Genomic DNA, 12,250 nt, shown 5'->3' on the forward strand with positions numbered 1-12,250 from the left:
AGATGTTAGATGGCATCTCATGGTGGTTTTGATTTGCATTTCCCTAACAGCTATATTTTGAATATTAGGCCCTTATCAGAGGCGTTGCTTGCAAATAAATTTTCCCATTTGGATGGTTGTCTTTTTACCTTGTTGATGGTTTCTTTTGCTGAGCAGAAGCTTTTTAGTTTGATGTAGTCCCATTCATTTATTTTAGCTTTAACTTCCCTTGCCTTTGAGGTCAAATTCATAAAATCCTCTTCAAGTCCAAGGTCCTTGAGTTTAGTTCCTATGTTTTTTTCTATGCATTTTAAAATTTCGGGTCTTATATTCAGGTCCTTAATCCATTTTGAGTTAATCTTGGTGTGTGGTAGATAGGAATAATTTTTGCTTGCAGCCGACTTGGCATACCTGTTATAAATACTCTGGAATGCTAAGCTCAAAAAATTTACAGGCTTCTATTGTATCTTCAGAAGCTTCAACAAACAAACAAACAAACAAAAAAATATTTCTCAACTGTACTTGACATTGTGTACCTGAGTGTGAATCACAATGTAATTTATCTATTCCACAAACATTTGTTGAATGGCCAACTATACTATACAGGTCCCTGGTGGTAGAGCTCTAAGGAGAGATTAATTCCCTCTTGCTAATTGTCACCTAAGATCAAGGGGCTAGGAGAAATTTTCTGTCTATATGCAAAATATCAGAACAGCTAAGAAATCTCCAGAGATACATGCTAGGAATGGCAGGAATGATAAACCTTGTGCAGTTACTGAGCGAGGGGCAGTCTCTGAGCCAATTGACTTGTGTTCAAGTGTACTGTAGGAGGACCTAGGAATGGATGCCGTAGTTCTTCCCTAAACATTAACCCAGAATAGACTCTAGAGACCAACTAGAATCCTTGGAAGTGACTCCAAACTAATGCATTCCACTAAAGTCCCTTCATAACGTCAGGTTCATCCTAAAACTTGAATGTAGCTCTGAAGAAAAAAAAAAAAAACAGGTGCTGAAATAGGATCTCTAAGTCTTTAATTATTTTTTCACCCTATATATCTGAAAAAAACAGTTTAAAACCATATATTAATAAAACCAAAATAGTCGATATTTGCTTTAAGTACTGGAACCACCTTATCCTCCTGGGGGGGGGGGGGTAGGGGACACCTTTATGAAACACTGAACCTCATAAATGATGCTTAATATTGGTTACTACCCAAGGGTAAAAAGAGCGATAAGCAGACACAACTATGGGTCCACAGATAATTTCACAAATGTAATTGCAAATGAAAGGCATTCCTTTTATTTCTTGGACTTTTTTCTATCTTACTCTCAAAAACAAACTCACTTTTATGGAGAAGCTAACATAAATTTTCAAAGCAGCCAGAATATTGGAGAATGTCAAGTCAAAAGGAAATATTCTGATCCGCATATGTGAGAAACCCATACTGGATGTGCTTATACATCCCTTAGGAGTGATTTGTATAGTTTAATTTTTCCCTGTTGTGGAACTCAGTGTGATCTTTATGAGAAAAATGATTATTCTGCCCTGTATCCCACATTTGCAGACACAGATGATATTGTAATCATTATCGATTATATAATGACTATCAGTTGTTCTCAGGAACAAAACTCTTCTCTTCCCCAAATAGTACAGTACCCTCATATAGTTACCTTTTTTGCTTTTGATAGTTAGTGGTTATCTAAGAATTAAAAATAAAAGTTAACCGGTAATTTAGATCTTAGTGAAACTATTTGTCCATCTCGTTATGGACGTAGGTTCCTGAATAGAAAAATGTTTCTTTTTCTAAAGGAAGTTAACAAATTTATATTACATTCTTTTACAAGCTCCCTATCTGATATTTAAAATCATTTAAAATCATAAATAACCATTAAAATTATCTCTAAAGGGAATGCTTCAGATATGTGCAATCTAATACAGTAGTGACTAACTAGCCTCATGTGGCTATTGAGCACTTGATATATGGGTGTTGAAACTGAGGAACTGAGTATTTTAATTAATTTAAATTTAAAAACTAAAGAAGTACTAATTTTTTATGTTGGCGACATGTTGAAATTATGATATGTTGGATACGCTGGGTTAATAAATAGATTATTAAAATTAATTTCAACTGTTTTTTTTTAAATTACATATGTGAGTCATAATATATTTTTGTTGGACAGCACTACTTTAGAATGATACATTTGGTTTAGTTATGTAGGCTTCACTGTAGACTGGTATTTGTAAGGTTGTTGCTTTGATCTAAAAGTCTTCCATGAACTTTGTTTCTTGGCAGAAGTTATTAGAAACGAAATTCATGTTGCTTTAATTTACTAAGGGTCAAGAATCAAGGTACAATCTACTCCAAAAATCTATAAATTATTGACTTTGTTTAAATGTATATACACAAAGATTATAAACAAAGTTCATATGTGTTTATAAATTATAAATTTAGCTTGTCAGAGGCACTGTAAAAGCAGAGAAAGGTTCTCATTCTTCCGATGCTCACAGAATATTGTTCATTCTTCTACTGTGGCATTTGCCAAGTCGTATTATAATTTATCTGTTTCCTCCCATGAGATCTTTGTTCCTTAAGGAACTTAGTGTTCCATATACTGTTTGATCAGCAAATGGATAAATGAATGAACAGTGAGTAAATGGGTGAATGAGACTGTGCGAAGCAATCTTGCCACAATCTAGGTTCATGTGCTGGATTCAGCCTGAGTTTTACTCAAGTCTATATTTCGAGTAATATAATTCCAGAGTTAAATGCCATAAAAGTACAGGTTCCAAAAGTTGCTCTTTAACCAAACAACACACACAGACATACACACACATACACTTATTCTTAGTGGTATATAACTCTCCCCATCTCCGGTCTCTCCCTCTTCCCTCTTCTGGTATGCAAAACAGTGTAATATTTAACAAAAGAAAACAATATGGCTATGTGAGTGTATCCCTTAAACCCACAGAAACCTACACACACATATGAAAATGAAAGGCTCGAAAGAGATGAAGGCATAATGCATTGAATTGCATAATTCCCTAAAGTATATAAGAAGAGCCTGACTTTGTTAACTTTGTCTTTTTATTTGAACTCTGAAATACAACTAATTTGTATCAGTAGACAGATTTGTGCTCCTATTTTGATCTTCATTTATCTTTATAATTCTATCGATGGCTACAATTTACTAAGTTGCCAAAGATATTCCAGATAGAAAAAAAAATCTGTATTGAGAAAGCAGAAGTATGTGACTTTTCACAGTAAATGTTGCTCCCGGAATTAAAGAGAAAGAAAAAAACTGTAACCTCAGAGCTACAGTGATAATTATGTTCAAGAAATGAATTCCTGGAAAGCGAGATTAAATAAGAATGAATATCCTATCAGTCACAGGAGTAATAAAACACGGATTAGCAAATTGTCTTTTCTAAATAAAACAGGGTGGCAGCAGCAGTGGCACCAGAATAAAGTGAACCTTTAAACCCTGAGAGGAGTTAGAGAAAAATGAGGTCTCTATCCGAAACCTAATGGGAAAACGCTTATCACACAAGAGATCAGAGAACCAAGAAAGCTAATCTTAGAGCAGGCCCTTGCCTACTACGCCTTGTTATTTCTCTTCTGGTCAACCCATTTCAATTTTGTCTTCATCATCTATTTTCATTGAACTAGTGTTTATATTGGTTGTTTTCCAGGTATGCCTACCTCTGAGGAATCAGAAAATGGAACTCTTTTGGTAGACTCACAGCTGAGACAAAAGAATTCTCCCTGGCATTACAATACTTACCCTTATTCTACCATGAGTACAAATACTTAGCCTAGTTTCAATGTCAGGCTGTATTCCTCTCGCATGGAACACCCATCGTTTGAAATGTCTTATTTGCATAATTTGCCCTTCGCTTATAAAATTTAGAAATGAAACTCAGTTGAAAACCAAAGAAGAATTTACAGCCTTCAGTTCTCATTCTTAAAATACAGCTGTGCAACTCTATGACCAGGGAAACAGAATGTACATGTGGAAATGATTAAATTACATTGAATCTAATCTAAAGTTGGGTCCAAGCAAGTATAAAATAAATCAAAATCAGAATGACTGTAGAATTCTATTGTCAGTGACATGTGCTGGGCTATATCACCTGTAGAAAATATGGCCAGGACCTACTAAGAAGCCCAAACTTCAAAACTCCATAATCAAAACAAGAGAACATGTTTTTTATGCCCCAGGCAGTTTGCCATGCTGCCCTTTACTAGTCTGAAGAAGGTGGAATCCAAACCAAAGCATCAAAGAACTGCTGACCTCGTATCCAGATGCGTTAAAGGTTAACAATTACAACCGTTTCCACGGTTTCAGGACATCCCCTGCCGGGGGTAAAGGGTCTAACTCTTCAACAATTGATCTTTCAATCTGATGGAACTTCTTTCATGTCGGGTCTTAAGAGGAGATTCAGTTCACTTCAAATAATCATAAAGATACAATATGTTCCAGGCACTCAATATCTTGATTAATAAATCAGAAAATTATGTGCCTTCAACCTTTAAAACATTTCAAAAGCTTCATAATTCACAGGAATTACAATGGACCATGATCCTTTGAAGAGGAAAATGGCACGGAGACAACCAAGTAGACCAAAAACACTGCTGTGTAGCTTTTAATGATCAGAAGCTACGTGGAAGTTTGCAGGGTTAACCTCAGGTGAAAATGGGAAACTGCAAAAGGATATCTTGGTTTTCTCGATCTCCCCCTCACAAACTCTCCCCTTCTCTACTTCTTAGAGAATTCCTTCCTCTCTTCTTCAAGGATTCTGTACCTTTTTATTGTGACCTTCTCTTTCCCCATCAACTTAAGACACTTCCCTGGTCTCTGGTGGGGATGGATTCCTCATCTCTCCTTACAGGTGGCTTCCCTGTTTGCTCAGGGAGAATGAGCCAAAAGAGGAGAGAGGGAGAGCCTAAGGGCCTGGTAGCCAGTCATCATTTGCTTTTTCACAGACTGGGCATTCACCAGCTTATGCTTCCTCTGGACAGGCTTAGGCTTTCTTTCTCCTATCTTCCCTCTGCTACACCCCTTCTCTGTCTTTCCTCTGAATTAGGGACCAGGATGGACGGCCAGAAAGAACCAAGCGTCTCCACTAGGAACCCTCCATCCTCTCATCTCAGCCCCACCCTTCCCTCCCTGGGGTACTGGGTTGTTTGGCCCTCAGAATTCATTACTCTAGCAGAAAAGTCTAGCAGTAAAATGAAGTTCTCATTCTAATAATGAAAATAATCAAAACACCACAAACATATACAACTAGACTGTGCATAAGTCAATCTCTTAGAATATACCTGTTCATGTGTTTCTCCAAGGTGTTCGTGAGGTCACACTTAACTAAGCTTATCACACCAAGGAGTGAGACCGTGTACCAAGCAAAGGGAGGGATTTTTGATTTATGACTAACTTTGTCACTTGCTGCTCAGTAATTTTAGGTGAGCCACTACCGAAAGTGATCGGAGGAAAAAGTGAAAGTCAAAATCTTTAAGGAATAAACTGTTTCTGTTGAGGATGAGACCAGCCCTTGACCTACATCTGTCTTTAGTTCTCTACTTTCTTACTCTGAAGTAAAATACAAAGAGAAATTATGTAAATAAATGTTAATTTGATGAGATTAATAAGGTTACTCGAACCAATATTTAGAAGGAAAGTAGCAGAGTGATAAAGGACACTGGCTTTGGCATTAAATACCTCCAGTTTCGTAGCGTTGCTACTTGCCAGTTTGAGGTCCTAAGCAAGACATACTACTTAACGTTTCAAGTTGAGGATCCGCATTTGTAAAATGGAATATTAATATTTGTGTGAGTTTGAATTGAGAGAATGACTTTAAAATACTTGCAAAATCTCTCACCAGGCACTTGTTGCTTAAATGTTGCTCATTTAGGTTATAACTATTTGGTGATTATTTTCCTTAAGAGAACTTTGGAATACTAGAGGTAGTTGTAGGAATACATAGTAGTATCATAGCTAACAGTTATGGAGCCCTACTTTGGGCCACACACTGGTTCTACTGTTCTTGAAGCTTTTACATGTATTATGAGTTACATGTATTGGACTCTATCTCCTTTCTTCCTGAAATTAAATATATGCATTTCCTCCTATAAAAGTGAATACTTATACACATATATAAATATACATTTGTAAGTCAAATGCATATTAAGAAAACCTCAATCAAAATAAAACTGCTTTCTTAAGTTGAATCATGTCCAATAACAATATGAAAATCTCATATTTTATAGTGCTTAAATTATATATGTATTTATGCTAAGACATAATGCCTTCCCTTTTTTATTTTTCTTTTTGCTTTCTAAATTTTTTTTTTCCTTTTTGCTTTCTTAATTTTTGGTTATACATCAGTTTGATTTTTTTTTAATTCATACAGAAGACTTCTCTGTAAATCTAAAAATAAAAAGCATAATAGCATGATTTAGAATACTAGGAAATAGATAAAGTATATACTAAATTGACATCAGAAATTATTCTTCTAAAATCAGCATTATCTTGTCTTCCTCTTTTTAACAGTCTTTATCAAATTGGTCATGGTTTTTCATAGTCTTCTTTGGCAGTTAATTCTAATATCTACAGCAAAACAATATCACAGCAAAACATTTTTTAACTTAACCTCATCCTGCTGCAGTCTGTATATTTATTCTTCTGTTCCTGTTAAGGAAAGACAATAATTGGACCTTACCCTTTTCTTCTTTGTATCTCTATCTCGTTGCTATTTGACAATGCTGTTCTATTTCCTCTTATTTCTGCTTTTTAAGGTCAATTTTATTAAGAGACTTCACAAACAAAAACTAAGTTATGTGTGAAGCTTTTCAGTTTGGGGGATCAACCATCTCTATAAAAGAATTATAATTTAATTATTGTAGGACTATCTTTTTTGACATTTCAAATGTTTGGCTAATATGCTCTCCGTTTTTTAAAACATTTGGATAAAAGGCCTGAAAACATATCACTGCCAACATCATCTTCTAAAAACCAACAAGCTTTATAGTTTCTCATAAAGACTGTGACCCAAGGCAGGACTTTGCACTGCATATTTTTACAAGGATACTAATTCCCAAAGCTCTGTGTGATCTGAATACCATTTGCTGTCATTTTTCTTCCCTTCTTTTCCCCAGAGAGGAAGCTCAGTTGCTTTTCAAATTACTTATCTGTATCCCCCAAAAAAGAGGATAACACAAAATGAAAATGTTATAAATTTAATGATTTAAATTTAATGATTCTGTTTTGCTAAGTTTTTCTTAGAAATTTTTAAGTTGCTTTTCTTCAGTTCCTTAGCTCTATAAGAAAAACAGCTGAGCCTAATGAAATGTTAATGGGCAATTATTTAATTTACTTCACACCGAATTCACTTTTCTGGTTTTCAAAACTATTACGAAGGTAAAAGAAATATTTTTAAAGGTTTCCTTTTTTAAAAATCCAAGTTATTTTTTAAATTAATTAATTATTTTTTTAGGGGTGACATTAACAAAATCCAATAAGTTTTTGAGTGTACAATTAAGTTATTTTTAATAGGACAGCAATTCTTTTTCTTTCTATTATCACTAATTTGGGGAGAATTATTGAAAATGGTAAAAGTGGAACTGAAAAAGGGTCTAGAAATTACACACAACATAAAATTTAGTATTCCATTCTAAAATTTTATGCAATTTGTAAAGTTTGGTTTCTAAGGTTTATTTATGAAATAATAAAATATGCTCTAAGGCAGACACAGAGAAATAAACAAAATATATTTTTAGGATAAGTGTTAAGTGATGATAGAGCCTAGAGTCTTTTCATAGTTGATCCTTAATAAAATTTTTTGCCATTGATTAAAGAAAAATAATTCACTAGAAACTTTGAAAGTAAAAACACTCCTATGATTTCCTCAATGCCTATAACAGTGCCCAATGTTGAATGAAGGGAAAAGTAATTATTGGTTGCTTCTTTGGCTACTTGTTCTAATTAAGCATTCTCTCGGTTCCCAAAACAATGTAAAAATGAATCCATAAGATGCAGCCAGTCCAGAGGAAACTTCCAGAGAAATGAACATCAGCTTTCATTCCAGGGGAGACAAAAAGTGAGATTATTTACTTGAACAGAGATATTACATGACTCTGTAGAGTGTCTGTATCAGGTTCAATTTCAGAAAGGGGGAGCAGGGCATTCTGGGGAGGTTATCAATGGAGCGTAAGTCAGGAATCGCAGGCCTTTACTCAGTCCGCAAAAGGGATAAGGCCACTCCCTGAAAATCCTTCAGAACAAAAGAAAGGGAGAGGCAGAAAATCAGGAAGTGTCAGTGCCAGGTCTCATTGAGAATGTAGGTATTTGCATTCTGGCTAGATATCCGAGAATCTAGCCCAGCTGTATTCTTGCAGAGAAAAAAAAAACGAAGGAAGTAAGTCTCTTCTCAATATTCTATTAGCTAGAAATCTCCATACGTGGCCCTTCTGAATTTCTCTGTAATAAAAACTGATGATTAGGTTTTTAACCCATCTATTGTACCGTCAAGTAAAGCCCCTCTCATGTGGCTTTCACTTATTCAACAGCTATTTAAGTCCACTCTACTGCAGACACTGATTCATCCCACAGGTAGATCAGACACTCAATGAGAGTTACAAGGCTCTTGCCCCAGGAGCTCACAGTAGAATAGGGGAACGTACAAATGTAAACCACCAAGGCAATACAATTTCTAAGTCGTGTAATCCATGTACAGAATAATTTTATATAAGGATTTTTTCAGAGACCCTGGACAACCAAAGTGGCAAAAAAAAAAAAAATTATTATATTTGGGGATAGAAAAGTAAGTTATAAATAAGAATAAAGATAATGACTGAAAAAGAATAACATGGTATAAGAGAAAGAAAAGGAAAGATTATTAGCGAATATGGTTATCAGAAAAAAAATTAGTAAAAGAGAAAAAAAAAGCCAAAGGATGACTATATAAAATTTATTTAGATACTTATGAAATATAATTCAATTTCATATGTAATTTAAAAATAAAGTCATGTACAGTAAAAGAATCGTAACTGAATACATATTTGGAATACCAAATGCTGGGTTTTCACTATATGCCCAATTATGTTCATACCATATACAGTTCTAAACCAAGTCATTCACCCAATAGTGAAACCAAAGTATTAAACTTCAACATCTAATGTGGACTGTTAATTTATATATAGTGGCATGTTCATTCATTCATTTTTTCATTCATCAAAAAGTGAGCATGTTCCATACGCCAGGCGTTTTACTAGGGTATTCGATGACGAGCAAAATCAAACATGGTCCTTCAATGTGAAATCTCAACTACTTGGTGATGAAGAGAGGCTATAAGACGTGACCAGGCCTGGAGGAGAAGGCAGGATTCTCTGAGGAAGTGATACTTGGCATAAGACTTAGAATGCAGAAATTTAAACTAGGTTAAGGGATTCCGGGCGGGACGATGGACAGGAAGTTCCCATGCAAGGAGAAAAGCATGTGCAAAAGCTCTGCGGAGGGCGGGTGGGGATACAGACGCGGGGAGGCTCTATGCAAGACCCCAAGGCAGAGCGCAGAGGCCAAGGGCGACAGCGGCACCAGGCAGAGCTGAAAGGTGGTTAGGTCTCAGGTCACTCAGGACCTTGGGAAGAATTTGATGAGGTGAGGGTAGGAGATGAGTGGACAGGGTATTAGGGAAAAAAATGTTCAGAGATGTACTTTGAGATAACCTTGTCTGGAGAATAGAGAAAGGACTGGAAAACGAAAGTGAGAGTAAATGCAGGAAAATCACTTAGAAGTTTTTTTTTTTTGTTTTTTTTTGCATAAGTTTAGACTAAAGCTATTGGGACTATGATGGTGCCAATAGAAATGGAGAGAATTCAATTGATATAAAAATATTTAGAAAGTTAAAAACTAAGACAATTGGAGGAAAGAAAGGGGTCTATCAAAAAGACTCAGATTTTTGACAGTACAACTAGAATACTGTAGCCATCATTCACAAAGATAACAAACAGAAGACAAAGCAAGGTTCTAGGGCCAAGTTTGGGGCTGTGGAAAGGGAACCTTTGCGAGTTTCACTCTAGAGGGCCGCTGTGACATCCAAGAGACTAACATAATGGACTGTTTCTCAGAAAAGAGGTCTAGGCTGGAAACATATTCATGTGGGTATGAATGGTTTTGCCTGAAGAGAGGATATAAGAGAAAAACTAAGGCCAGTTCCAAAAATTTCAGGAACCTTCTAATGTCCCAGTAGAAGGAAATGAGCTGAGCAAAAGTGGAAAGACAAAGGAGTATTTAGGGGAAGAGAATGTGTCGGGAAGGAGGGAGAGGTCAGTATTCTCAAAGACTGTGTGGACGTCTACCTCCTCCGCTGATGACCGAAATGTTTCCACCGCGTTTGGCAAAACAGAGGTCACGTGTTGCTCGCTGGAGCCACCTTAACCAGTGGGTGTGGGAGCGAGACTTTCTGAAACAGACTGAGTAGTGCGTGGGGGGAGGGCCGTGAGGACAGGGTGGCGGCGAATACAGACCATCTCCTTGGCGTGGAAGGAAGTGGGAAAGATAAAAGTTGTTATTTGCAAGAGAATTTGAGAAAGTGGAGATTTGTTGTCATTTTGGTTTGCTTTTTATGGTTAGGTTTGCTTGGGATTTGTTTTCTTGGAGGTACCTGATCCTATTTAAAAGGAACTGGGAACTCTCAACCAGTTGAAAGCAGTTCGACAGTGTTAAGATTCTGAGAAAGCCCAAGGGTTGAGATCGAGTAAAGCAGGAGGATCGTTTCATAGACTATATAAATGTCTCACTAATGTACCGTGTACTTGAAACTAATAACAAAATAAAATCAAAGAACAAAAAGAATGAGAACAGGATGGGTACTGGGTACAGGTGGATTATATGCTAGGTACGCGGAAGCAGAGGACTTCCATTTGTATGTGCCTGTGTGTCAAACGGTGAGTGAGGTCACTTGCTCAGAGCAGATCATTTGCTGAAATAGCCAGTAATAGAAAGGTAAAGGGAGAGTAGATAAGATTCGCAATTGTATTGAGAGTAATGGGAGATTTTATTAACCAAAGAAACATAGGAGGACCACGGGAGCATCGGGAGTCCGGCGGAGACAGGTGGTTACGTATTTACAGTGGAATTGACCTGCCATGTTCTGAGACTTCGACACCACTGATAGGCGTGAAAAATGTGCATCACTGGGGTCATGCAGGAATGAGGTTTTCCCTTTACAACAGAAAAGCAATGGACGAGAAAAGAAAAGGGGTGTGTTTGAAATAACAGAACTCTGAATTGGATTGAGGGAAAGTGACACAAAGAGAGATATGATGGCCTGGGAGACAGGACAGCTGTCAGCGAACTGGAGCCCTCGAGGAGGGAGGAGAGGCCGCTGTCGTGTGAGGAACTGTACCAATGAGTTTGGGGGGCCGATGGTGGTTGTTGGCTCTTAAGATGCTGGCATTAGGGATCTGAGAGACGGTATGGACTGGGGTGCCGATGAGACCCAGAAGGCGCGTGTGGGAACAGAAGACTGAGACAGAGCGAAGAGAAAGTCTCTGAAGACGACTAGCAGGTAAAGGAACCGAGGAGAGAAGGTTCTGAGAGATTATTCCCATAAATGCTGCAGCCCCCAGAACGATGGCTGCCCTGAGGGGGAAAGGAAGCCAGAGATCCAGGTACCAGCAGCTTAGATAAGGGATGGGGAGTGGCCAAAAGGTCTGTCGATGACTACAGCAGAGACCATCCATGTAAGACAGCGTAGTGGAACAGCTTCAAAGTAGCAGATTTTTTTAAATGAATGGATTTGGGAATAATGATCTCAAACCGTTACCGAGAAGGTACATATCAACCATATCCCCAAGTCCTGTTTCCAGAATAACACTCAAACCAATGTTATTCTTGTCTGACAATCAAATTATACTTGTGGTCAAAAATTTTATGTAGTTGACTTAAAGCACCAAATATCAAAATTACCTTAATTCCTGTTGTAGGGGAAGAATTAACTACTGCTTATGATTCTCAGTGAAGGAACTCATCTAGATGTTTACTATATGACCCTTAACAGATGGGCCAGACATTCTGTCACAGTTACTCAAGCGTCCCATGAAGCAGCCACTGACGCTGCATAAATGAAGACGAGATATTTTGAACCTGATCCGTCCCACTCCCATATCCATTGTTCAAATCATTCAGGACTCAAGTGAGAAAACAAAGTGGCCTTGGGTTGAAAAATCAACAATTACTTCTTTTGGATGTAAGAATAAGGAAAATCAGCCAA

The 12,250-nt window shown here is 37.0% G+C and overlaps 1 protein-coding gene across 5 annotated transcripts in view; it reads right to left on the reverse strand.

Annotated features, from left to right (window-relative positions):
- HMCN1 (hemicentin 1) overlaps positions 1-12,250 on the reverse strand; it is a 482,162-nt gene that overhangs the window by 267,214 nt on the left and 202,698 nt on the right. The window lies entirely within an intron of this gene.

This window comes from Rousettus aegyptiacus, unplaced genomic scaffold (genome assembly GCF_014176215.1).
Source record: "Rousettus aegyptiacus isolate mRouAeg1 unplaced genomic scaffold, mRouAeg1.p scaffold_m13_p_17, whole genome shotgun sequence".
In the NCBI taxonomy this organism is placed as follows: domain Eukaryota; kingdom Metazoa; phylum Chordata; class Mammalia; order Chiroptera; family Pteropodidae; genus Rousettus; species Rousettus aegyptiacus.